At 43.3% G+C, this 23995-nt stretch overlaps 1 protein-coding gene across 4 annotated transcripts in view; it reads left to right on the forward strand.

The window, feature by feature from the left end:
- Nucleotides 1–23995, forward strand: part of epb41l5 (erythrocyte membrane protein band 4.1 like 5) — a 207315-nt gene that overhangs the window by 42740 nt on the left and 140580 nt on the right. The gene's annotated exons all lie outside the window — the stretch shown is intronic.

The following is a 23995-nucleotide window of genomic DNA, read 5'->3' on the forward strand; positions in this document are numbered from 1 at the left end:
ATTTCTGTGCCTTGCTTGAGGGAAAAGGATGAGAAGTAAAATATTTTCCCTATGAGTAATATGGCATTTTGTGAATGAGATGTTCCAGGAACCATCTAATCCCCAACGCATGCACTAGATTTACGGGCTTCCAGTCACAATCCAAATAACCATTTCAGTGCCTCAAACATTCAATGAACTGCTGTTGAATCTGAAGGTTTGTGAGTTTGTTTACATCCCTATATTTTGTAAAAGAAGTCATCTCTGTATTTTATATTATGTAAAGGAGAAACTTGTCTTCACATTGGTTGTTTCTCTGTCTTTGTGTCTAGTTTGTTATTGATTCTATTGTGATTATTTGTGAAAGCCTGCAAGAAAATGAATGTCAGAGTAGTGTATGTATTTTGCTAATAAATTTACTTTGAACCATATTTACAGACCAGTGTAAATAAAGATGTGAGCGAGGTGGTTGTTTGCCCATTTGTTACAAACTGACCCATGATATTAAAAGCTTAAAATACAGATTTACAAAGGCAATTAGTTAGGTGGAATTTAAAGCACTCGTCGATCTGTCAGTTTCACGTTTCCTTTTCCCACTGACGGTGAGCAGGATCTGGGCATTACACACCACTGACCCGATAGCTTATCTTCTCAAGAAACAATCCTAAAGGCTTGCATTTCCATTCTAAATTTACTAAGTCCAAGATATAACGTCACCATAGAGCCATGAAGTTCTTCTCATGTGCAGTCACCCCATTAAGTCCAGTTGGCTCAACAAAGTGTCAAATGCAACCTGTGTATAACAGCAATATATATTGTTAAATTTTGTTGGTTCAGAGACCATAACACAAGGGAGCAGAATTATGCCATTCAGCCCATTGAGTCTGCTCCACCATTCAATCATGGCTGATTTAGTATCCCTCTCAACACCATTCTCCTGCCTTCTCCCTGTATCCTTTCTCCCCCTTACTAGTCAAGCTCTGCTTTAAATACACCCTACGACTTGGTCTCCTCAGCCATCTGTGGCAATGAATTTTGCAGATTCGCCACCTTCTGGCGAAAGATCAAGTAGGTAACATCAGGGATCATCCAATATTTCTAGAGTTTCAGTGGATTTTGAATGAATCTCTGAGAGGACAGATGTGACCTGGGTTAGATGTGATGTGGGGGGTACACGTAGCTTAGTGATGAAATACTGCGTCATTCTGGCTTTGACTCTGCCACTGTCCGTAAGAAGTTTGTTTTTCCTATGACCGTAGAGGTTTCTTCCAGGTGTTCCAGTTTCCTTCTGTATTCCAAAGGCGTATGGGTTAGCGTTAGTAAGTGAGGACACACTACGTTGGTGCCTGAAGCATGGTGACACTTGCAGGCTACAACTCCAGCACAATCCTCGCACGTGTTGGTCATTGATGCAAAATATTGCATTCCACTGCCTGTTTCAAAGTACGTGTCAAATAAAGCTAATCTTTAATCTTTAAATCGTTATCCTCTTATGATCTAAAAGTTGCTTGTGATGTTGTAGCATTCCCTCAAACCTGCCCCAGTTCCAATTTGATTCTTTTATTTCAGGAGTGGGGCTTCTGATTCCAGAAATGCTAGCAACCGAGCCGAAGCAAATATTGTTCTTAGCAGTGATCATTTATTTGGCTAATCTTTTAAGTTGTGTGCTTTTGGAATCAGAGCTGACAGCTGCAGAGTGAAAAGTAATGGTTTGCAGAACAGTGCTTAAGGTAGCTTAATGTGGTTTGAATGGAAGTTTGATAAATGTTGTTCTTTGATTTTATTAAGGGTATTTTTAAAGAAAACATTGCCGTTGAGTTCTCTTGATATTTATTCACTCACTGTCTGTGGGTGTGGTTGGCCAGGCTGACACACTTACTGTCCATCCTTAATTGTCTGTGCAGTGGGGGTGCAGTTGTGGGGTTGCACAAGGAGGGAAGGAGGTATAGGAGCCCCACATTGCACACCACAGTTATTACCCCTCAACCATCAGGCACCTGAACTAGAAGGGATAATTTCATGCATCTCAACACTGAACTGATTCCACAACTAAAAGACTCAATATAACTCATGTTCCCAGTATTATTTATTGATTATTATTATTATTATTGTGTTTGCACATATTGTCATCTTTTGTATATTGATTGTGTATCAGTAGTTTTTCATTGATTCTATTGTATACCTTGGTTCTACTGTGAATGCCTGTAAGAAAATGATAACATGTACGTTCTTTGATAAAAGATTTATTTTGAACTTTGACCCTTACTAGATTATTAAAGTCATAACCTGTGAGATTCAGAATCAATTTTATTATCACTAACATATGCCGTGAAATTTGTTACTTTGCGAGAGCAATATGTGACGAAAAACCAAGTTATCAGAAGATTGATACTGATGAAAGAGATAAGGGAGACAATGGAGAAGCGTTCAAAATGTTAATGAGAGAGGAGAGAGGTAATGGAAAAGAAACACAGTTCCGAGTATTGACAGACCGGTTGCTTTGAACCTGAACTGTTTGAAGTTTGATGGACAGGCGATACCCCAGCAGGGGGATAAAAAGAACAGGTTCGCTAAGGCACGACAGACATCACGAGATAATGAGACCCTGGAAAAGCGGTGTGCCCCCACAAGTTGGTGGAAGTTTGGAGGTCTAGTCGTGGGACCAACCATAGACGCACAGGGTGAAAAGGTACGATCGGCGGGAACCTGGTGTGTGTGTCCGCCCTTGCCTGGGTGCCGGGTTCACCGCGGAAGAACGGTCGTATCCGGAACGGAGGGGTCACAGTCGGTGACCACAGAAGACATGAAAGGGTTCGCCCAAAAGCTAACTGCGAAGAACGAAGGTCTGTGCAAATCAGAATTTACATATTATCTCTCTCTCTCTCTCCCCCCAACGGCACAACAGCGATTACTGCGAACTGTCCTAAGCTGAACTGAACTCTGTGTCACTTGAGACTGATCATTTTACCCCTAGACTGCGATAGAGCTTGTTTGATTCCTATTACCCTAGTTCTGTGTACATGTGTGTTTTATCATTGCTAATCTGTTGCATTCATATCCTTACGATTAGAGTACTGTGTTATTTATCTCTTTAATAAAACTCTCTTAGTTCCAGTAATCCAGACTCCAACTAAGTGGTCCATTTCTGCTGGTTTGGCAACCCAGTTACGGGGTACGTAACAAATACAATAAAAGATATTGAGTTACAATTAAACCAAAAATAAACCTGTAGGACAAATAATGTTCATGAGTTCATGGTCTGTTCAGAAATTTGATGGCAGAGGGGAAGACGCTGTTTCTAAAACATTGAGTCTTTAAGCTCTTCCTTGATAGTAGTAATGAGAAAAGGGCACTACCTAGATGGTGAGGATCTGTAATGCTGGATGTCATCTTTTGAATATGTCACTGACGTTGGGGAGACTAGTGGGGCTGGCTGAGTTTACAATCCTTTGAAACACAAGACTACAAGAAAGAGGAACTTGAATTGGCCCATTGGCCCTCGAGACCGCTGGACCCATTCAATAAGACCATGGTTTGGTCATCCTTGGTCTCAGTACAACTTTCTCATTTTTTTTACCCCGTGCCCCTTGGCTCCCTTGCAGTTCAAAGTTGCCTTGAAGACTTCCAGGGGTTCAGCGTATATCACCAGGCTCAAGGATGGCTTCGATCCCTCTGATTGGATTCTTGAACATACACTCAGTGGCCACTTTATCAGGTTCACGTGTATACTGCTTGTAAATGCAAATGTCTGACCAGCCAGTTATGTGGCAGCAACTCAATGCATCAACTGTTGTTCAGAATGGGGAAGAAATGTGATCCAAGTGATTTTGACCATAGAATGATTGTTGGTGTCAGGCAGAGTGGTTTGAGTATCTCAGAAACTGCTGATCGCCTGGGCTTTTCATGCACAACAGTATCTAGAGTTTATAGAGAATGGCGTGATAAACAAAAAACATCCAGTGTGTGGCAGTCCTGTGGGTGAAAATACCTTGTCAATGAGAGAGGTTAGAGGAGAATGTCCAGACTGGTTCAAGCTGATAAGAAGGTGACAGTAACTCAAATAGCCAAGTGTTAGGACAGTGGTGTACAGAAGAGCATCTCCGAATGCACAGCATATTGAACCAGGTAGGCAAAGTGCCTATGAGATGTACACTCAGTGAAGACCATACTGGGCTCCATGTAATGCAGTGGCCACTGGGTGTATATCTCTTAGGCACTTTGTCTACCTGCACTGCACTCTCTCTGTAATCTAATCGGGAAAATAGCTGTTTATTTGTCAGCTGCAATTGAGGAAGGGCATTAGATGCTGGCCTTAGCAGCAACATTCAAAGTAGATTCATTATCAAAATACATATACGTTACTAATCTCAGGTGTGACACCAAGCAGAGCTACCGGACGGATGATGCTAATGAGAGAGATAACGGAAGACAATTAAAAACAAACGCTTATAAAATTGGAGCCTGGCATTACAGGAATTTGATATTAAGATAAAACATATAACAGGAACTGACAGCAAGAAGGAAACACAATTCAGATATTGACAGACCGTTTGCTTTGAACTTGAACTGTTTGAAGTTTGATGGACAGGTGATACCCCAGCAGGGGGATAAAAAGAGCAGGTTTGCTAAGGCACGAGACACGCCTCGAGACCCTGGAAAGAGCAGTGTGCCCCACAAGTTGGTGAGAGTTTGGAGGACCAGTTCGCGGGAATCGGTTAGAGGCTCACAGGGTGTAAAGGTACTATCGGTGGGAACCTAGGGTGTGTGCCCACCCTTGCCTGGGTGCCGGGTTCACCGCGGAAGAACGATCGTATCCGGTCGGTGACCACAGCGGGATCAGAAGACATCAAAAGGTCTGCCCGAAACCAACTGTATCTCCATATCTATCTATCTATCTATCTCTGTCTCTGTCTGTCTCCCTCCCTGTCCACCCAACAGTACAACAATGGCGATTACTTCGAACTGAACTGAACTCTGCTTCACTTAAGACTGATCATTTTACCCCGAGACTGCGATAGAGCTTGGTTGATTCCTATTACCCTATTTCTGTGTATATGTGTGTATTATCATTGCTAACCTGTTACATTTATATCCTTGTTTCTTTAATAAAACTTTATTAGCTCCTAGTAATCACAGACTCCAACGAGCGTTCCATTTCTGCTGGTTTGGCAACCCAGTTATGGGGTACGTAATGTTATATACTACCCTGAGGTTCATTTTCTTGCGACTTTTCACAGTATATACAAAAAACACAATGGAATCAATGAATAATTGCACACTAGCAAAGACGGACAAACAACCAAAGTGTAAAAGGCAGCATTGTACAAATACAAAATGCAAAACAAAATAATAATATAGTTAATAACTAATTTTGTAAACAAGAGCCTTGAAAGTGAGTCCATAGGTTATGGAATCGGTCTGGTGATGGGGTAACTGAAGTTACTCACTCTGGTTCAAGAGCCTGATAGTTGAAAGGTAACTGTTCCTGAACCTGGTGGTGTGGGACATAATGCTTCCGTACTTTCTGATGAGAGCAGTGAGAAGAGACCATGGCCTGAATGGTGGGGGTGGTCCTTGATAATGGATGCTGTTTTCCTGTGACAGTGACCTTGTAGGTGTGCTCGGTGGTGGGGATGGCTTTAGCCGTGATGGACTGGGCTAGGTCCACTGCCTTTTGCAGGCATTGCTGTTCATGTATCCAGCCGTAGTGAAGTCATCCAGTCAATATACTGTCCACCACACATCTATGGAAGTTTGTCAAGGCTTTAGATCGTCTGTGTTGCAGATATGAGTGTAGGCTGTCTCGTTGAAAGTGCAGTTGGATTGCCAGAAGGAATTGCATCTAGCTCCATTTTCCCCTTCCATGTTTGGTAGCACTTGCTTTGCAATTTTTTTGCAATTAAACTTCAACATTTCAAAATTAAGCTTATTTGGGGTTGATAGGAAACAAGAACAGCTTGATTTTCTCAGTTTCTTAATTTATTGAGCACCCACTGATATGAAGTCAGCTTCAAATGGTGTTTGTATAGTAGAGACCTTTCCCTCCTGTCTGCCTGTGTTAAGTTCATTTAAGAGTGATGATGGTTGTGGCATAAGGCAGGAATGTTAAACGACCTGTTATCTTGACTGATCCTGGACATTGCTGTTGCCTGCTGCATACCAAAGCTCTTGTATCATCTCTGCCTGTCGGATTTCTTTCTTCAGGGAGGTCATCAGCATGAAGAACGTTCATGGTGGATCATTCGTTGTTCAAAAATGACAGCCAGTACTTTATGAAGTGTTGAGTGCGAGTGATGAATTAACTGAATTCTGTACTTTTGTGTAATTAATTTAGAAGCGGCATACATTCAAGGGAGTTAAGTAATGAATCAGAATCAGGTTTAATATCACTGGCATATGTCGTGAAATGTATTAATTTTGTGGCAGCAGTACAATGCAATACATAATAATAGAGAAAATGCTGAATTACAGTATGAATACATATATATTAAATAGTGCAAAAACAGAAATAAAAGCAGTAGTGAGCTACTTCTCATGGGTTTTAATGTCCATTCAGAATTCTGATGGCAGAGGGGAAGAAGTTGTTCCTGAATCACTGAGTGTGTCCCTTCAGGATTCTATACCTTCTTCCTGATGAGAAGCGGGCACGTCCTGAAGGACCTTCTTCATGATGGACACAGCCTTTTTGAGGAATTGCTCCGTGAAGATGTCCTGGATAATACTGATGGCGATGAGAGGGCATACTGGAAAGAGAGATATACCAGCTAGTTGAGTGGTGCCCCAGCAACAACCTTGCACTCAACGTCAGTAAGACCGAAGAACTGAATGTGGAAGGAACACACACCAGTACTCGTAGCGGGATCAGAAGAGGAAAGAGAGAGCAATTTCAAGTTCCTGGGTGTCAATGTCTCAGACCCAACATATCAATGCAGCTATAAAGAAGGCAAAGCGGCAGCTTGAGTATGGATCTGTGGGATATGAATCTGTCAGAATGCTTACCTTCTAATACAGTGGATTCCGGTTAATTGAGGCAGCCACTTATTTGGGACAGCTCTTAAAGAACAAAATCTAATTGAGAAAATAGCCAGGATTCCTTTTGTTTATTTGGGACACCGTACCACTTAATTGGGATGGGAGACTGTTGCTGAGCATTTTCTAACTAGTGTCAGTCACGTGCACTTGTGGCTGTTAGACACCACACCATGCTTTGAGTGAACAATGTTTTAAGTGGTGACAGTTGTGTGTGTTTTAAAAAAAGATTACACAAACGTGTAGTATGGTAGTTGGTGAGTAATAAGCAGTAAGACAATTCAGAATTGTTTTGTTCACGGTGGTTTCAAGCGTTCAGCCTTGGAGATGCCAGAAATGACTGGGAGGGAAAAGTTTTAGGAACTACGAAGGATTTGAAAGCATCAACAATCAGCTTGAATGTTACAATGAAAACAAAGATTTTGAGGATGCATCGTTGAAAGCATTGTATGAACGCAGTCTGCACTTGGTGTTGATTTTGTTCATTGACAGTCATCAAAAGAACATGGCAACGTACACTGGATGAATTCCTCTTGACAGCTATTAAGAACTAATACAATTTTATAGTAATGATAATGTTCTAATTTGTTCTATATTTCATTTAAATACATACTTTATTACTCAATTGTCTCTTTTATACCTTTCTAACTATTTCCATGAAACTTTGGCTAATTGGGGCAGCTGCTTAATTGGGCCAAAATGTACTGGTCCCGATGTGTCCCAATTAACTGGAATTCACTTTTTTTCCAGCTATTAAAAACAGAAGCAGATTTCCAAGAAGGAGAACAAAAGGCTAGAAATACGCGGCAGTTCAGGCAGCATCTGTGGAAACAGGAAAAAGTAGGATTACAATCAGGTTCAAGATACTTCAGCAGAACAGGAAAATAAAGAAAATAAGTTTGTTTTGAGTATCCGAGAGGCAGAGAAGTGGGTGGATGGGGCAAAGGGAATGTCACTGATAGGATAAGCCACATTGCCAAAGGAGGTAAGCTTTAAATGAGGTCATCTGGTTGACGGGTTAAGGGGCGGTTATGGCGGGAGAATGTGTTCATGATAGTTGAAAGATTGAGAGCACAAAGACATGTAAGAGTTGTGAAACTCAGGGCTACAGGAGCTGCCCAGCAGGTCAGACTGTGTTAATGGAGGAAGGAGGAACTGAAGCCACAATAGATAACATAGCTCGTGGCACGAAATTGTGAAATGTGATCGGAATCAAGTTTATTATTACTGACGCATGTTGTGAATTTTTTTTGTTTTGTGGAAGTAGTACAGTGCAATTCATAAAAAATGACTATAATTTACAATAAAATAAATGAGTAATAGTGAGATGTTCATTGTCCATTCAGACATCTGATGGTGGAGTGGAAGAAGCTGTACCTAAAATATTAATTTTAATATTTTGACTATATATTTTAGTCAGAGAAGATGGCGGTGCGACGCAGCGTGCAGCGGCCACTCTGGAATGAGTATCTGTAATCTGTCAAGTAGGATGCCGTGCACAATCCTGATTTGATGGAGATGGACGTGAGAAGGATGGAGGAACATCTGGTGAAACTCCTGAAATGCCTGTTTTGCTGCCGCTGCTACTGTGTGATCCAGAATCTCCAGAGGGGAAGGCCCCGAATCCTCAGCTTTGCCTGTTGCTTGGCAGCCGGGGCTGGGGTGGAAGCGCTTGGCAGAGATAGTTCTCGGTGCTTGGTGTCGGAGGCTCGAAGTTTTCGGAAGGACTCGGTCGGCTGTGGTCGGGTACTTCCAGGGTGCTGCATCGGCAAGTTTGCGGCGCTGGAGGTTCATGGCAGGGAGAGTTTTTCTTCCTTATACCATCTGCGTGAGATGATGGAGCTATCGGGACTTTGAGACTTTTTTTTAACCGTGTCCATGGTCTGCTCTTTATCAAATTACTGTATTGCCTTGCACTGTTGTAACTATAATGGTATAATTTTGTGGTTTTTGTCAGTTTTAGTCTTGGTCTGTCTTGTATTTCTGTGATATCATACTGGAGGAACATTGTACCATTTTTTAATGCATGCATTTCTAAATGACAATAAACGAGGACTGAATGTCCTCATAATCTAATCTAATCTAACTGTGCAACCCCGGACTCCCGTACCACCACTGGGATGGTTGTAATGAGAAAAGGGCATGTCCCAGATGGTCCAACTCCTTAATGATGGATGTTGTTGCCTTGATATACCGTATTTTGAAGATGTCCTCTGGTGGGAAGGATTGAGCCCGTGATGGAGCTGGCAGAGTCTACAACTCTGCAGCCTCTTGCGATCCGGTGCATTGGAGCCTCTACACCAGGCAGTGATGCACCCAGTCAGGTTGTTCTCCACCGGACATCAAAAGTCCTTGGTGTCGTGATTAAGGTTCTAATGAAATATAGGTGCGGGCATGCCGCCTTCTTGATCACATTAACATGTTAAGCCTAGATTAGATCCTCTGAGATGTTGACACCTAGAAATTTGGTATTGAGAAACCTGCAAGCTGATTGGGTAGAAAATGAGATGTTGTTCCTCAGTCATGTGTGGTAACAGTGCAGGAGGCTCCAGACAGGCAGGTCAGAATGAGGTTGGAGGTGGGGGCTTGGGAGCTGTGAATTGCCCTAGTGCACTGGATGCATCAGGGTTCAGCCACCAGGTTAGAGGTTGCACGACGAATTATGAGGCATTGCTCCTCCTACCTCAGTATGGCCTCATTGTGGCCATGGACAGAGATTTCAGGATGAGAAGTCGAAATGAAATCGGTGGCCACTGGGAAATCCTGCCTTTTATGGTGTACGGAGCAAAGGTGCTTGAGAAAGTGGTCTGTTTTTTTTTGATATCCCTTATGTTTAAATCTAACATTTAGGAAATAGTGGAAGGAGTGAAGGACAGAATACAGGGTTTTGTGAAGCCCCACTGGTGACAATTGTTCAGCTGCAAAAGCCCTGTCAATTAATGTCCCATGACCCCTGCTGCCAGGTCGGTTTGCATTTAGTTTGACACACACACCTATGGGTTTAACTCTTCAACCAGCCTGCTGTGTGGGACCTTGTTACAAGTATTGCTGTTTACCCTCCTTGTTACTTCATCGGAACATTATTCAGATGTGTCTTTGCCTCAGCCTTTCTATTCTGATGGCCCTTCATTAACCCATGGCTTTGCTTTTCAATCCTGTCCAGTTCTGATATAACAGCATAAATCTCGCTCTGGATTTTCCTGGCGTTCGTCTTTATTTCAGCATTCCAGCAACTGCGTGTACGTCTTACAATTCTGGCATTCTCCCTTCGCTTCAGAGAGATCCGCAGTCCTTACCCTCTATCAGATCAGCACCGTTGCTATTGGTTTCTTTACTACCAGGCATACTGTTTTTCTGCTTTCCAGCCTTTGGGCTTCTCTGCAATTTGAACATGAGCTCTGGAATATGTATAGCGTCTGTTGTGTCTGTGCACAACTGCATATCAATTAAATAAAAGCACACATCTGGGAGATGGCTTTAACTGGTGTATTCATATTGCGGCGATAGAGAGAGAGAACAATGCACATGTGTAGACAACAGATCAATATGTAGTGCTCGGTGGGGGGGCGGGTCATTGCTCTAAAAGAAATAGATCCACACATTACACTTCCTCCCCCTCTAGATTAATGCAACCTAAAACTGTCTATGTACAAAACATTGAATTCCCTTTCATAAACCCATATTCCAAATAAACATGCTTTCACAATAACAGTCCATAACTAACCACATTTCTAAAAGTTCAGTCTTTTGTGTGGTGCTCTGTTTCTTTCAGGGTAGCGCCTCTGTACCTGTGAGGTGGCACCAGGTTTGGCAGGTATCTTGCAACGATAGTGTTCTTGTTGCGCCTCTGGACCTGTGAGGTGGCACCAGGTTTGGCAGGTATCTTGCAACGATAGTGTTCTTGTTGCGCCTCTGGACCTGTGAGGTGGCTTCGGGTTTGGTAGGTGTCTGGAGGTGCTCTTCATTACTTTTGCCAGTCATAATGATGTCGTCAAGGTAACATTGTGTTCCTGGGATATCTTGGAGCACTTGGTCCATTGCTCTTTGCCAAATTGCTAGAGCTGATGCGATGCCAAAGGCGTTATGGTTATACTGGAACAGTCCCTTGTGAGTGTTGATTGTGAGGAACTTCCTGCTTGACTCCTCCGTCTCCATTTCCGGATAGGCTTGAGACGTCAATCTTTGGAAACCTCTCTCTACCTGCCAAAGATGCAAAAATGTCTTCTATTCATGGCAGGGATACTGCACAGTACACAGCACGGGGTTGATGGTCACCTTGAAATCCCCACATTTGCGAACGGCTCCGGCCTTCCCTTTCTTGATCACCAGGACAATGGGCATGGCCTAATCACTCCACTCAACCTTGGAGAGAATTCCAGATGACTCCTAGTTGTGAAGTTCAGCATCTTCTTTTGGGTGTAGTGCGTAAGGAACTGGAATACTTTATGAAATCTTGATTTTGCTGCTTCATCCAGTTCAAATCTGGCCTTCATGCCTTTGAGTTTACCAATACCCTTCTCAAACACCTTCTCATTAGCATTAAGCAGCTGTGCCAGTCTCTGGTTAATGCTACCATTTGGGCTGCCATTGCCTGTTGATGCCACACTGAGAGCTTCGATTGAGTGCCAGTCTAGTTGGATTTTTCTCAATCATTCACAAGTGCTGGCCCTCCACTTTTCAATACATAAAGCTGTTGTGTTTGACCTCCATACGTCACATTTACTTTCAGTCTACCTTTGGGCGACACTTTTTCACCTGCATAAGCCTTTAGCATCACTGAGGTCTTCTATAATGGTGTCTTAGAAGACACTCTGTTGTAGTCAGCCACTGGAATTAAGGACAAAGTTGACCCTGTATCCAGCTTCGATATACACGTCTATTGTAATCCAGATGATTTTGTGATCTTGGGTTATATTATGCAGTTCTAGGCATGACAGTTCACATTCTTTAGACTCTTGTCTGATTCTGCTTTATACTCAGTAACTTTAAGCATTTGCTTAGATTTGTGTTTGAGGGTTTTTACTCAGTTGTGCTTTTAGTCATAGTCATACTTTATTGATCCCGGGGGAAATTGGTTTTCGTTACAGTTGCACCATAAATAATTAAATAGTAATAAAACCATAAATAGTTAAATAGTAATATGTAAATTATACCAGGAAATAAGTCCAGGACCAGCCTATTGGCTCAGGGTATCTGACCCTCCAAGGAAGGAGTTGTAAAGTTTGATGGCCACAGGCAGGAATCACCTCCTATGACGCTCTGTGTTGCATCTCGGTGGAATGAGTCTCTGGCTGAATGTGCTTCTGTGCCCACCCAGCACATTATGTAGTGGATGGAAGACATTGTCCAAGATGGCATGCAACTTGGACAGCATCCTCTTTTCAGACACCATTGTGAGAGAGTCCAGTTCCATCCCCACAAATCACTGGCCTTACGAATGAGTTTGTTGATTCTGTTGGTGTCTGCCACCCTCGGTCTGCTGTACCAGCACACAACAGCAAACATGATCACAATGGCCACCACAGACTCGTAGAACATCGTCAGCATCGTCCGGCAGATGTTAAAGGACCTCAGTCTCCTCAGGAAATAGAGACGGCTCTGACCCTTCTTGTAGACAGCCTCAGAGTTCTTTGACCAGTCCAGTTTATTGTCAATTCGTATCCCCAGGTATTTGTAATCCTCCACCATGTCCACACTGACCCCCGGATGGAAACAGGGGTCTGCCTTGCACATTCTCCCTATGTGAACTTGTCTGTGACAATTTCTGCAAGTTACTTTTTCTTTGAACCAGCAGTAACTTGCATCAGGGAAGGATTTGCCACATCCATAACACCTTTGGCTTCTTGCACCATTCAGAGATATTTTCTGTCTTACACTTTCTAAGATTGCAGCAGTTTCCAATGATATGCAAACGGAAACGGATTGCAATGGTCAATGCCTGTTCTAAGGTTAGGTCTCTTTCAGACATTAGCCTCTTTTGAGTGCTTTGATTATGCATGCCGCGTACAAGCCTGTCTTTTAATGCATCAGAAAGCCCACCTGTAAAGTCACAGTACTGGGAAAGTTTGCATAGTTCTGCAATATATTCAGAAATGCATTCATCTTTTGACTGGTTCCTTTTGTAAAATCTAAATCTCTCAGCTGTTATCAGCAGTGTAGGGCTCAAGTGATTTTGTATAGTTGTAACAATTTCATCTAATGCTTTGCTTGCTGGCTTCTCAGCGATTACTAGGTTGTGTAAGAGACTGAACGTCCTTCCACCCATTAAGCTAAGAAGTATAGGGGCTTTCTTTCGCCTCTCCACATTGTTCGTGTTACAATACACTTCAACCCTCTCGATATATGACTCTCAGCCTTCATAACACTGTCAAGTTCATCAACTTTCCTGACTAAAGTTATTGTCACTTTAAATTCAACGTGTCTTTCACTGTTACTCACAGGTCCTTTGGCTTTCTCATGCTGTTTAACTCTCGCTGTTGCGTGCTGTAACTGTCGGTGCAGTTTGTGATATTTTCTGACATTTGGGTTCGTACTGGTCACCAATTTGTTGTGTCTGTGCACAACTACATATCGATTAAATAAAAGCACACAGGAGGTGGCTTTAACTGGTGTATTCACATTGCAGCGAGAGAGAGAGAGAACAATGTGCATGTGTAGACAACAGATCAATACGTAGTGCTGGTGGGCGGGGGGAGGTCATTGCTCTAAAAGAAATAGATCCATACATTATAGCATCTTCTGTTTGTATTTGGGATCTGCAGCTACTGCTGATGTTTGCTTTCCACTTGAATGTACTATCCCTATAATAATTTCCCACTGTTTAAATAAAGCTAATTTGACCCGTTATTACTTGGTGTAACCCTTTCTTTGCACCACAGTACATTGTTAGTAGATGCGCTCAGTTGCATCACAGTTAGTGCAGCTGTAAGATTGGCGTTCAGTTCCCCCTGCGGTCTGTGAGAACTTTGTACATTCTCCCTATGACCCTGTGTCTTTCCCTCGGTGATCCGGTTTCACCTCGTGAGGGCGTCTGTCCTCTGGGTGAACCGTTTTCACCCTGTGACTGCGTCTGTCCTCTGGGTGATCCGGTTTCACCCTGTGACTGTGCCTTTCCTCTGGGTGAACCAGTTTCACCCCGTGACCGCGTCTGTCCTCTGGGTGAACCGGTTTCACTCCGTGACCGCGCGTCCGTCCTCCGGGTGATCCCGTTTCCTTGCACATCCCAAAGACATTCGGGTTAGGGTTAGTAAGTTGGACCAATACTGTTACATTTTAATTTTATTTTAATTAATGAATGAATTAAATCATTAATTTCTTTATTTATGGTACAGCACAGAATTTGTGTTTCTAATTTCAAGTTGTCAAGCAGTTTGTACCATTCCTCCACATCAACATTGCCCCCTTGATTTGCACATGTTGAGTGATTTTACTGAGGTAATAAAGATGGAAGGTAATGGTAGTCGGGGTTGGTATAGTGAGGGGGACTGATGTTGTTCTGTACAGAGGAGAGTAATCCTCTATTGTCTGTTCTCTATATTTGCCTGAATGATATTGGGTTCAGGATATCAATTGAGCCTGCATAGTTAGTGTGAGCAACACATACAAAATGCTGGAGGAACTCAGCAGGTCAGGAAGCATCTGTGGACATTTCAGGGGCGTTGCTTTGGATTTCCAGCATCTGCAGACTTTCTTGTGTTAATTAGTTAGTGTGAGCAGCTAGTTTCCAAATTAAGAAGCAGAACTTTAAAGGTAATAATTTATTCTCAGACGATTTTATGTTTGAATTTGGAGAAAATTAGAAGTAACCTTTATGATTCTTCATTTAAATTTGAACAGATTTGGGGACCTTTTATTCGATATTTTCATTTAATGTAATATTTACCCTTCTTGTTTTTTTTTCACTGTTTTTAATGGAGGTCGGGATTGAGGACATGATTTTAAGTTTAACTCTGTTTGGTTTCAAGTTAGCCCATTGCTTTGCCTTGCTTTTAGTTAGTTGCACGGTGGTTTTTTTTGGGGTTTTTTTTTCTTTTTTTCCATTGATATATATAAAATTTAGTATACTATTATGTTATCTTGGTTTCTTATGTTTATATTACATTGTTTGTAGTATTTTTTTTGGTATTGGTACCTTTTGGAATTTTATTATACTTTAACATTGTATTAATGTTTATATGGCTTACCTTTTTTGTATACTTACTCAATAAAAAGATTTAAAAAGGTAATAATTTATTAATTTTTTCTACCCAAGTAACATGTAATGAGATTAGGAAAATGAATTCAGGATGATGTAGATTTGGGTTCTGGTTGATGCTGCACTTAGATCAGTCCTGTGGAAAGTGGGAGTTGTAAGGTTAGGGTGGTGCCCACCAGAACTCAGTGTTCTGGAGAGCCATATCACTCGGGAATAGTGAGCACAGAGCAGACTTGCTCGCCCCACTGAGCCAGTGAAGCTGGCTGGCGACCGCTCAGCCCACTCATACTTGCTCTCCTGTTGCAGCTGTCAGCTGTGATTCTTTCCCACACAACTGCTTTTGTTCATTTCGGCTCAAAGACACTTTTGACCGTGAGGAGGTCTAAGGGGTAGAAACCTGTCGTGTGCTGGAGTTCAGAAGAGATGAGAGAGCACCTGACTGAAACACAAAACCCTAATGGCAAATCTGAAGAGGATGTTTCCGCTTGTCGCAAAATATCGAGCAAGAGGCCACCATCTTAAAACTAAGAGTCGTCTGAAGAAAACTAATGCCTATACAATTGTCATGGGAGTTCCTGGTTAGTTCAGTTAATTTGATTAATACCTTAATTGAAGTGCATTGTGAAGTACCAAATTTTGTATTGGTACAGAAACATACTTCAGAGTACATTTATTATTCTAAGAGAATGTGTACATTATACAGCCTTGAGATTCGTCTGCTTACGGGCAGCCACAAAGCAAGAAACCTGAAAGAACCCAATTAAATAAAAAGACCAACACCCGATGCACAGAGAAAGAGGGAAAAAAACACAAATCATACAAACAATAAGAGTAAACAACAGCATTCTGAACCAAATTGAGTCCATAGACCCGGAGTAGGCCCATAGCCTCGTTCTCAGTTTATCACACAGCAGGGCAAGTCACTGCTAAGGTCGCAGCTACAAAGTTTGTAGCAGCTGGAGCAGTCTCACAGCCTGAATGCCACGGAGAGAGGATTAAACATCGCAGAAGAATGAACAGAGTTGGCCCAACCCTCGTCTCTGGTCCTGGACACCTTGTCTTTTCAGTCTATCTGAGCCAGAGTTTATATTGTCCAAACACTGGGTCACCCTCACACTAGGACCCGGGCCCCGCCGCAGTGATATGCTCTGGGCCTGCAACCCACTGCCCAGCCCTTTCCAAACTGGCTCGGTGCTTAGATACATCCAGCCTTGCTCCTGGTTTAGGTGGACGGGCTATGAAACTCCTTTGCACTGACTCCTCTCCGATTCACGTGCTCCATCCCTATCTCCGACTCTGTCTCCATCTTGATCATGCCTCGACCTCACTTCTTCTCGAACGTGCTAAGCTCCGACTTGGCATTGCACCCACGAGGCTTGACCCTGGAGTCAGCCCCACCCTCGCTCGCCTCTTCATTGTTTGTGGTGATAGTTTACCACAACTTACCACAGAAAAAGTGTTGTTAATTGCTTGTATTTCTTGTCTTATTGAGCACCAATAAGCTGTCGCTCAACTTCAGTAACAGTAGACGAATAAACCCACTTTAACCAGCTTTTCTAAACAACTGCTTGATCCAGCAACTAGTATGGTAAAGTGAACTGATTTTGAAAAGGACTGATGATGCTTTTATTTTGTGTTTTTGTTTGGGCAGCGACTCTATATTCTTGTTGTAAACTACCCCAAAACCTATTTAATATTTTACTGCAACACACATCAAAGTTGCTGGTGAACGCAGCAGGCCAGGCAGCATCTGTAGGAAGAGGTGCAGTCGACGTTTCAGGCCGAGACCCTTCGTCAGGACTAACTGAAGGAAGAGTGAGTAAGGCTTACTCACGCTTCCTTCAGTTAGTCCTGACGAAGGGTCTCGGCCTGAAACGTCGACTGCACCTCACTCACTCTTCCTTCAGTTAGTCCTGACGAAGGGTCTCGGCCAGAAACGTCGACTGCACCTCTTCCTACAGATGCTGCCTGGCCTGCTGCGTTCACCAGCAACTTTGATGTGTGTTGCTTGAATTTCCAGCATCTGCAGAATTCCTGTTGTTTGCGTTAATATTTTACTGCTTTGTCACAGAACTTTGGCGTCTCAGCCAGGGTTCTTTGTCTTCCATCCCACCCTCCAATACTGTTATTACTGCAAACATGTTCTTCAAAGGTTCATTTATTATCAAAGTATACAACTTGAAATTCTTCTCCAGGTAGCCACGGACCCACGAAAGAAAAGAAAAGCAGCACAATCATCAACCCCCAAATCCACACCTCCCACACAAAAAATGAACAAAAACTAAACAGGCATATCAACCCCCAAATCCCTCCTCCTGCACAGAAAAAAATGAACAAAATGGAACAGGCACATTAGCCCCAAATCCCCCTCCCCGCACAAAAATAGAACAGGCTCATTACCCCAAAATCCCCCTCCCCGCAAAAAAACGGAACATGCACATCAACGCCCAAAGCCCCTCCCCACACAAAAAAACCCCCAAAAAAGATCAGGCAAGAAACACAGAATATAAAAAACTGTAGGGTGGGAGGGCTATACACCAATTCCATGGCCAAAACGCAGAAAACCTGGGCAACATTCCCTGGCAGGCCTTTCCCTTTCCATAGTAGAGTGATCAAAAGCCAGGCAGCAGGTGCCAACCCTTCGCACTTGCCTCAATGCTTCTGTCTTCTCTGTCACTTTAATCGGCAAACAATGGAAGCTTTAATTGGTAAAATGGAGTCAAACATCAGCTCGTGCCCCATCCTGTGTCCTGCCTACGCTCTCCACCTCTGCCTCCTGAAATGCTCTCGGAGACTGCAGAGTGCTGGAACCCAAACGATCTCCAAAGAGTAAATGGCCAACTCCAACAGTTCCAGAATCACATAGAAGACGAAAAAAAGTAAAAGACATAAAAGAAATGAAATATATGGTTTCACAATCTATCCAGAAGATGTAGGCCAGAGGAGTGTTGTACGCAGGTGCCATATTGACCAGAAGATGGTCTATCTTGTTATAGCAATGGCTTTGGGCAATTGTCTCTGGAACAGTGTATTTCTATCGGCAGGGTTCTTCATTGTCTGTTGACCTCTTGCGTTGGTGAATCTAGCTTTTGGAATTATTTCCTCAGCCATTTTATCCATGGTATTGTCCAGGAATTTTTGGTGATTCCATGGAGATGCCTAGCACAGCGTTCCTCTTGGTATAACAGTATTCTCTTGGTCCAGAGACTTTTCCCCAGGGCAAAAACGGCTAATACGGATTAGCATAATTTTAAGTGATTGGAGGAAAGTTAGAGGGAATGTCAGAAGTACGTTCTTTACACAGACAGTGGTGGGTGTGTGGAATGTTCTGCTGGGGTGATGTTAGGGGCAGATACTTTAGGGACAGTTAAGAAACTCTTCAATAGACACATGGATGGTAGAAAAATGGAGGAATATGGAGGAGGGAAGGATTAGATTGACTATAGAACAGGTTAAAAGGTTGGCACAATATTGTGGGCCAAAGGGCCTGTACTGTGCTACAATGATCTATGTATTCCCACATAGATTGGTCCCAAAGCTCTGTTTAGCCACCCTGACTACTGAATGTGTGCGATTGCTCTTTGGTAAAATTTGACTAAAAGCAGCACTAAAATACCCTTTTTGAGGAAATTTGTGTAAAATTATCACCTCTATCAGGGAAGGGGTGAGTGATGGCGAGGCAAGTTCGGGGGAAGGTTGGTTCCAGAATCATTGCAGATGGAGTTCCGATGCCCATACAAGTGGCCTAGATGCAAGGCTGGATCGCTCTGGGCACCGAAGAGAGAAGTCGGGGCACTGTCAGAGGAGATTCAGTGTCTGCACAACTGGCCTGAGTGCGAGCTTGGATTGCTCTGGGTACCGAGCTGATTTGAAGAGCTCGAGAGTGACTTTGGGCTGGGTAACGCAATCTGAGCCCAGAGGGAGGTCACTGGGCAGGGTGGACTAGGCCTGGAGCCAGGTGGTATTGCTGCTGTGCAGACCAAGGGTCCAATATTTTGGCCATCGCATGCACGAGGGGTTTGTGGTCAACCAACACTGTGAAATGGAGACCCTGCAGTTGAAAACAGAAATTGCGGATAGCCAGATAGAGACCGAGAAGCTCATGGTCAAACGTGATATACTTCCTTTTGGCGGGGGGGGGGCGTGGTTGGAGCTGCTGGCACAGCACCCACAGCATCGTCTGAAGAATCAGAGGCTGTGGGTGTGTTGGGGAGCCGGTGCGTCAGTAGGGTCATGTTAGAAAGAGCTCATTTGACGCCATCAAATGTCCTGGTCATGTCCAGTGACCAGTTAAACACTTGATTTGGGGTATTGCCTTAAAGGGCATTACACGGGCAGAATGAGTTCATCAGATCTAAAATCTCCTGCAGTTTTTTAGTAGTGCGGGGCAGTGGGAAATCCATAGTAGTAGCTGCTTTGTTGGGAGAGGCTCTGCAGCTTCTGCAGAAATGTAACGGCCAAGAAAGTGGATGGTTGACTACCCAAACTGGCATTAAGCAAAGTTAATAATCAACCTGTGTTGGCTCAACTGCTCAAAGTCTGCAGAGATTAAATAAGTGTTTGAATTTTGACACACTGGTGACAAGGTATGTCATCCAGGTAATCAAAAAGAAAATCTAAGTCGTTTAATACTGAGTCCATCAGCCGTTGAAAAGTCTGTACGGCATTTTTCAGACCAAATGGCATGCACAGAAACTCAGAGTCCAGTCGGGGTTATCACAGCCATTTAGGGAATGTCATTTGAGCACACAGGCACCTGATGGTAGCCGCTGATTACATCGACTTCTCGCTAGATGTGCCAAAAAGTTTTGAATGTGTAGGACTGGGTAACGATTGGGGGTGGTGGCCTCGTTAAGGCATCGGTAATTACCACGTGGGCAGCAACCCCCATCGGACTTGGCGACTATATGGAGTGGTAAAGCCCGGGGGCTATTCAACCGGCGTACAATTCCGAGTCTTTTCATGTCGGCCAACTCGGCCGTCGCAGTTGCCAGCTATTCTGGGTCCAGTCTACGCTAGCGGGCCATTTGTGAGAGTGTGATGCTTGACCCCGTATTTTGCGAGTATAGTGGAGAATGTGGGGTCTGGGAATTCGCCCAGCAGTTGAGTAAATTCATATCTGGTGGTGCATGCATTTGACAGAGATTGTGGGGAACACAGCGGATCTGGGTAAACACCCCAAATCCTTAACATTCACAAGCCGCAGTTCTTAAGATTGACTAACGGTCCTTGGGCACACAGGAAATCTGTACCGAGCAGAGGTCTAGCCACTCCAGCCAGGACAAAGTCCTCAGTGTAATGTCACCTACTGAAGTGTGACATCACCCATCGTGTCCCGTGAGTCTGGACCCTGCTGCCATTTGCTGCCTCCAGCGAGGTTTTGTCACTCTTTGCCTTCTCATCAATAGGTGATGTTGGTAGCACGCTCACTTGAGCACCGGTGTCACACAGGAGACATCACCCTGAGATGGTGTCTGTAATGAACAAGTAGACCACCCTGGCTGCTGGAACCCACGGTGTTCATAGACCACTGATGTCTCGGTGCACTGGCACTGTTGAAGCTGCAAGGCAGTCGGCACTTCCTAGCAATTTTATCAAAGCAAGTGTGGTAAAAACACAGGCCTAGTGTCATTTGTTTTGCATCCGCAGGCACCCTTGTGTTGGAGGCCATGGTGACTGGGTGTATTGCGACAGAGAGAAGAAGGGAGATGATACACTGCTGCTTAGCTGAATATGGACTAGCAGCCAAGCTCCCTGTAGAAATTCATGGATGCATTAGTGAGCGCTTCGTGAACTTGATCAGGCATTTGCTGCATGAAGAGCTCTTTAAAAATAAAACAAGGATGGTGAGTTCCTCGGAGGGAGAGCACAGGGTCCATTAGCTCCGAAGGCCTTGTGTTGCCCAGTCTAGGCAGGAAGAGCAACTGTTTGACATGCTCAGACTCCAATAGACTCCAAAGTCTGTAAAAAGGCGATCGGTATTTATCGTGTTCAGGTGGCTGTTCAAGCAGACATGCCACACTCACAGCCGTGGAATTGCTGAGCGATGCTACCACGTAGTAAAATTTGGTGTTAATGGTAGAGGTTTCTCGCAGAGCCAATTGGGCCTCAGCTTGTACAAACTAAGTGACAGCACTTTGCTTACAAAACTCTGGCAGTTTCAAAGCGACTGCATTGGCCGGCATGTTCAATGACTCTGGAGTTGTCCTAGAGCATCGGGATCACCAGTGTAGGTTTTCGCAAATAGAACGAAGTGAGGCCTCTTATGCTTAAGAAACACCGTAACACATTTTATCAAACTCCAAAACTTACACAGAAAAGTGTGCTAAAACTCTTTACATAATAACGTCGTCACGTCAGACCAGCCTGTTAAAGTGACAGCCCAACTCAAAGTCAGTGGATGAGAATTATGTACGTTTCTCCTAATTATGTAACCTATGTGGCTACTTGTGAGCAAGCAAATTTCAAGGTTGTATAATTTATACATTCTTTGATAATGTACTTGAATCTTAACTGTACAATGTGGACGTGAAGTGATGTACCAGCTGGAGCCTTCAGTAAGAATGCTGTGCACAATTAGTTCTCCTGTGCATTCTGGAATTATGGGAGACTGTGGATCAGATCCAAAGAATTTGCAGGTATGCAGATGCTAGTAGTGCTTCTTCACTATGCAAGTACCACACTACAGTGCGATAATTCGGGTTTTGTACGCTAAGCACATCTGGCACATCCCTAATGGCTGTCACCAATTTTTACAGATGCACAATTGAAAAAGCATCCTATCACACCATGCAACTACCCGGTGTAAGACAGCAAAAAAAATGCAGAATTGTGAACGCAGCTTTGACGATTGTGAGAACCAGTCTCCCTTCCATGGACTCTGTCTGTACTTCACATTCCCTCAAGAAAGCAGCCATGGGCCCCTCCCACCCCAACCATTCTCTCTTCTCTCTGCCTCCCATCAGACAGAATATATAAAAACTTGAAAACATACCACGAGTTTGAAGGACAGTTTAAACCCTAATGTTTGTTACAAGAGTCTTAAATCGACCTCTTACACACTAAATCTCAAAGTTACCTTATCATGACCCTTGCATTTTATTTGTTCACCTGCACTGCTTTTTCTCTGTAACTGTAACACTAACTTGAAGGCATCGAGAGGGAAGTATGGGGGGGCTGTCAGTGGTGGGCTTTCTACACAGAGTGTCGGAATTGTCAAGGGGGGTGGTGATGCATCAGGGACATTTTAGAGATTCTTAGGTTGACATGTGGATGATAGAAAAAATGGAGGGCTATGTAGCAGGTGTTATGTTTTGTTACTTCAAAACATTAAACTAATTCAAAGAAAACTCAGGAGTCTGAGATTATGGGTGCAGCTTTGTCTTTACTTTGAGCGAGGCTTGCACGTTTTGTTATTAACATATTTTTACTTACTGTATAACCCATAAAGAATTATTTGAATGAACAGGAAAGCTTAATCAACCAATATATATACAAGATTACTGAAACATTAAATACGCAACAGAAGGTAAGAGTTGAATTGACCTTGGAATACGTTATAGGGTCAGCACAATATTGTGGGCTGAAGGGCCTGTGGTGTTCTTCTGCATTCTGTTCTTGTTGTTCTTGACACTACCTCCACATACTTACGAATGGAATGAATGACCTGTAAGGATGGCGTGCAAGCTAATCTGCTCACTACCTCAGTACGTGTGACAACAATAAACCAATTGCATCTAACAACTAGGGCCATTACTAACTTTCTAGCTCCTTTCTCCGTACCTGCATCTTATTGCAGCATTGACAGTATTAGCCAGTTGATAAAAAGATCGAGCGCAAGCTGGATCTCTGCGGAAGCTTTTTGCTTTTGCTTTATTGATATAATTGACAAATTAAATACCCATCTGTCTCTTTTGACACTGTAGTGATTGCACCAGTAGCTGCCTGCTCTTCATATGCTGGTATGTTTTTCGCTTAAGAAAAACTTTTCATAGATTCAACCCAGGTGATGGGGTGGAGATTGGACTCTCCCAAAAGAGGTCCTTCCCTCCACTAGTCTGCAGGTCACCCTCGGGCAAGGTGTAGCACTTGCCTAGCTCCCCCGATCAGTGTCACGTGAAGCCATGAGAGTGGGTGGTGGATGGTCGTATCTAGTGCATGTTACAAGTCCTGGTTATGCAACCACTGATGTCAGGCAGGCAAACTGTGAAGAGTATTGATAAAGGCAGGAGTCACCCAGCTTGTAAAGACATTGCCCAGAAGAAGATGATGGCAAGACACTTTTGCCAAGAACAATGATGGTCATGGATAGACCATGATCGCCCTTGTCATACAACATGGCACATGACAATGATGATATTTGATTATTTAAAAAGTTAATCTTGTTTTGAAATATGGTGACTGCTCCTGTATCTTTCCCTTACACCAATGGGTTTCAGTTGGTGCTCAGTGGGTTACAACCACTTTGTTTTGTTTGTTGGTCTTTTCTTATTGAAATGATGTGTGGGTGGTCAGAAAGAAATGGAACTTGGGATTTATTTACCGGATAAAGGAAACCAGCCTCCCTCTGCCCATGCATTTTGAAACATTGGGCCATAGTTCATTTAGGTCTTACAATAAGGCTTTTGTGTCTCCTTCAACGGCTTAGCTAGACTTCCAATCAACTGGACAAATATGAGTTGCCTTTGAATGCTCAGTGAAGCTATACAAATGTTTTTGTATTATATAAAAGAATATGTTTTACTAAGGCCAAATGGGATTATGCAGTGACTTCATTTGTGGTAGTTGTTTGGT

Source organism: Mobula hypostoma, chromosome 5, assembly GCF_963921235.1.
Source record: "Mobula hypostoma chromosome 5, sMobHyp1.1, whole genome shotgun sequence".
Classification (NCBI taxonomy): domain Eukaryota; kingdom Metazoa; phylum Chordata; class Chondrichthyes; order Myliobatiformes; family Myliobatidae; genus Mobula; species Mobula hypostoma.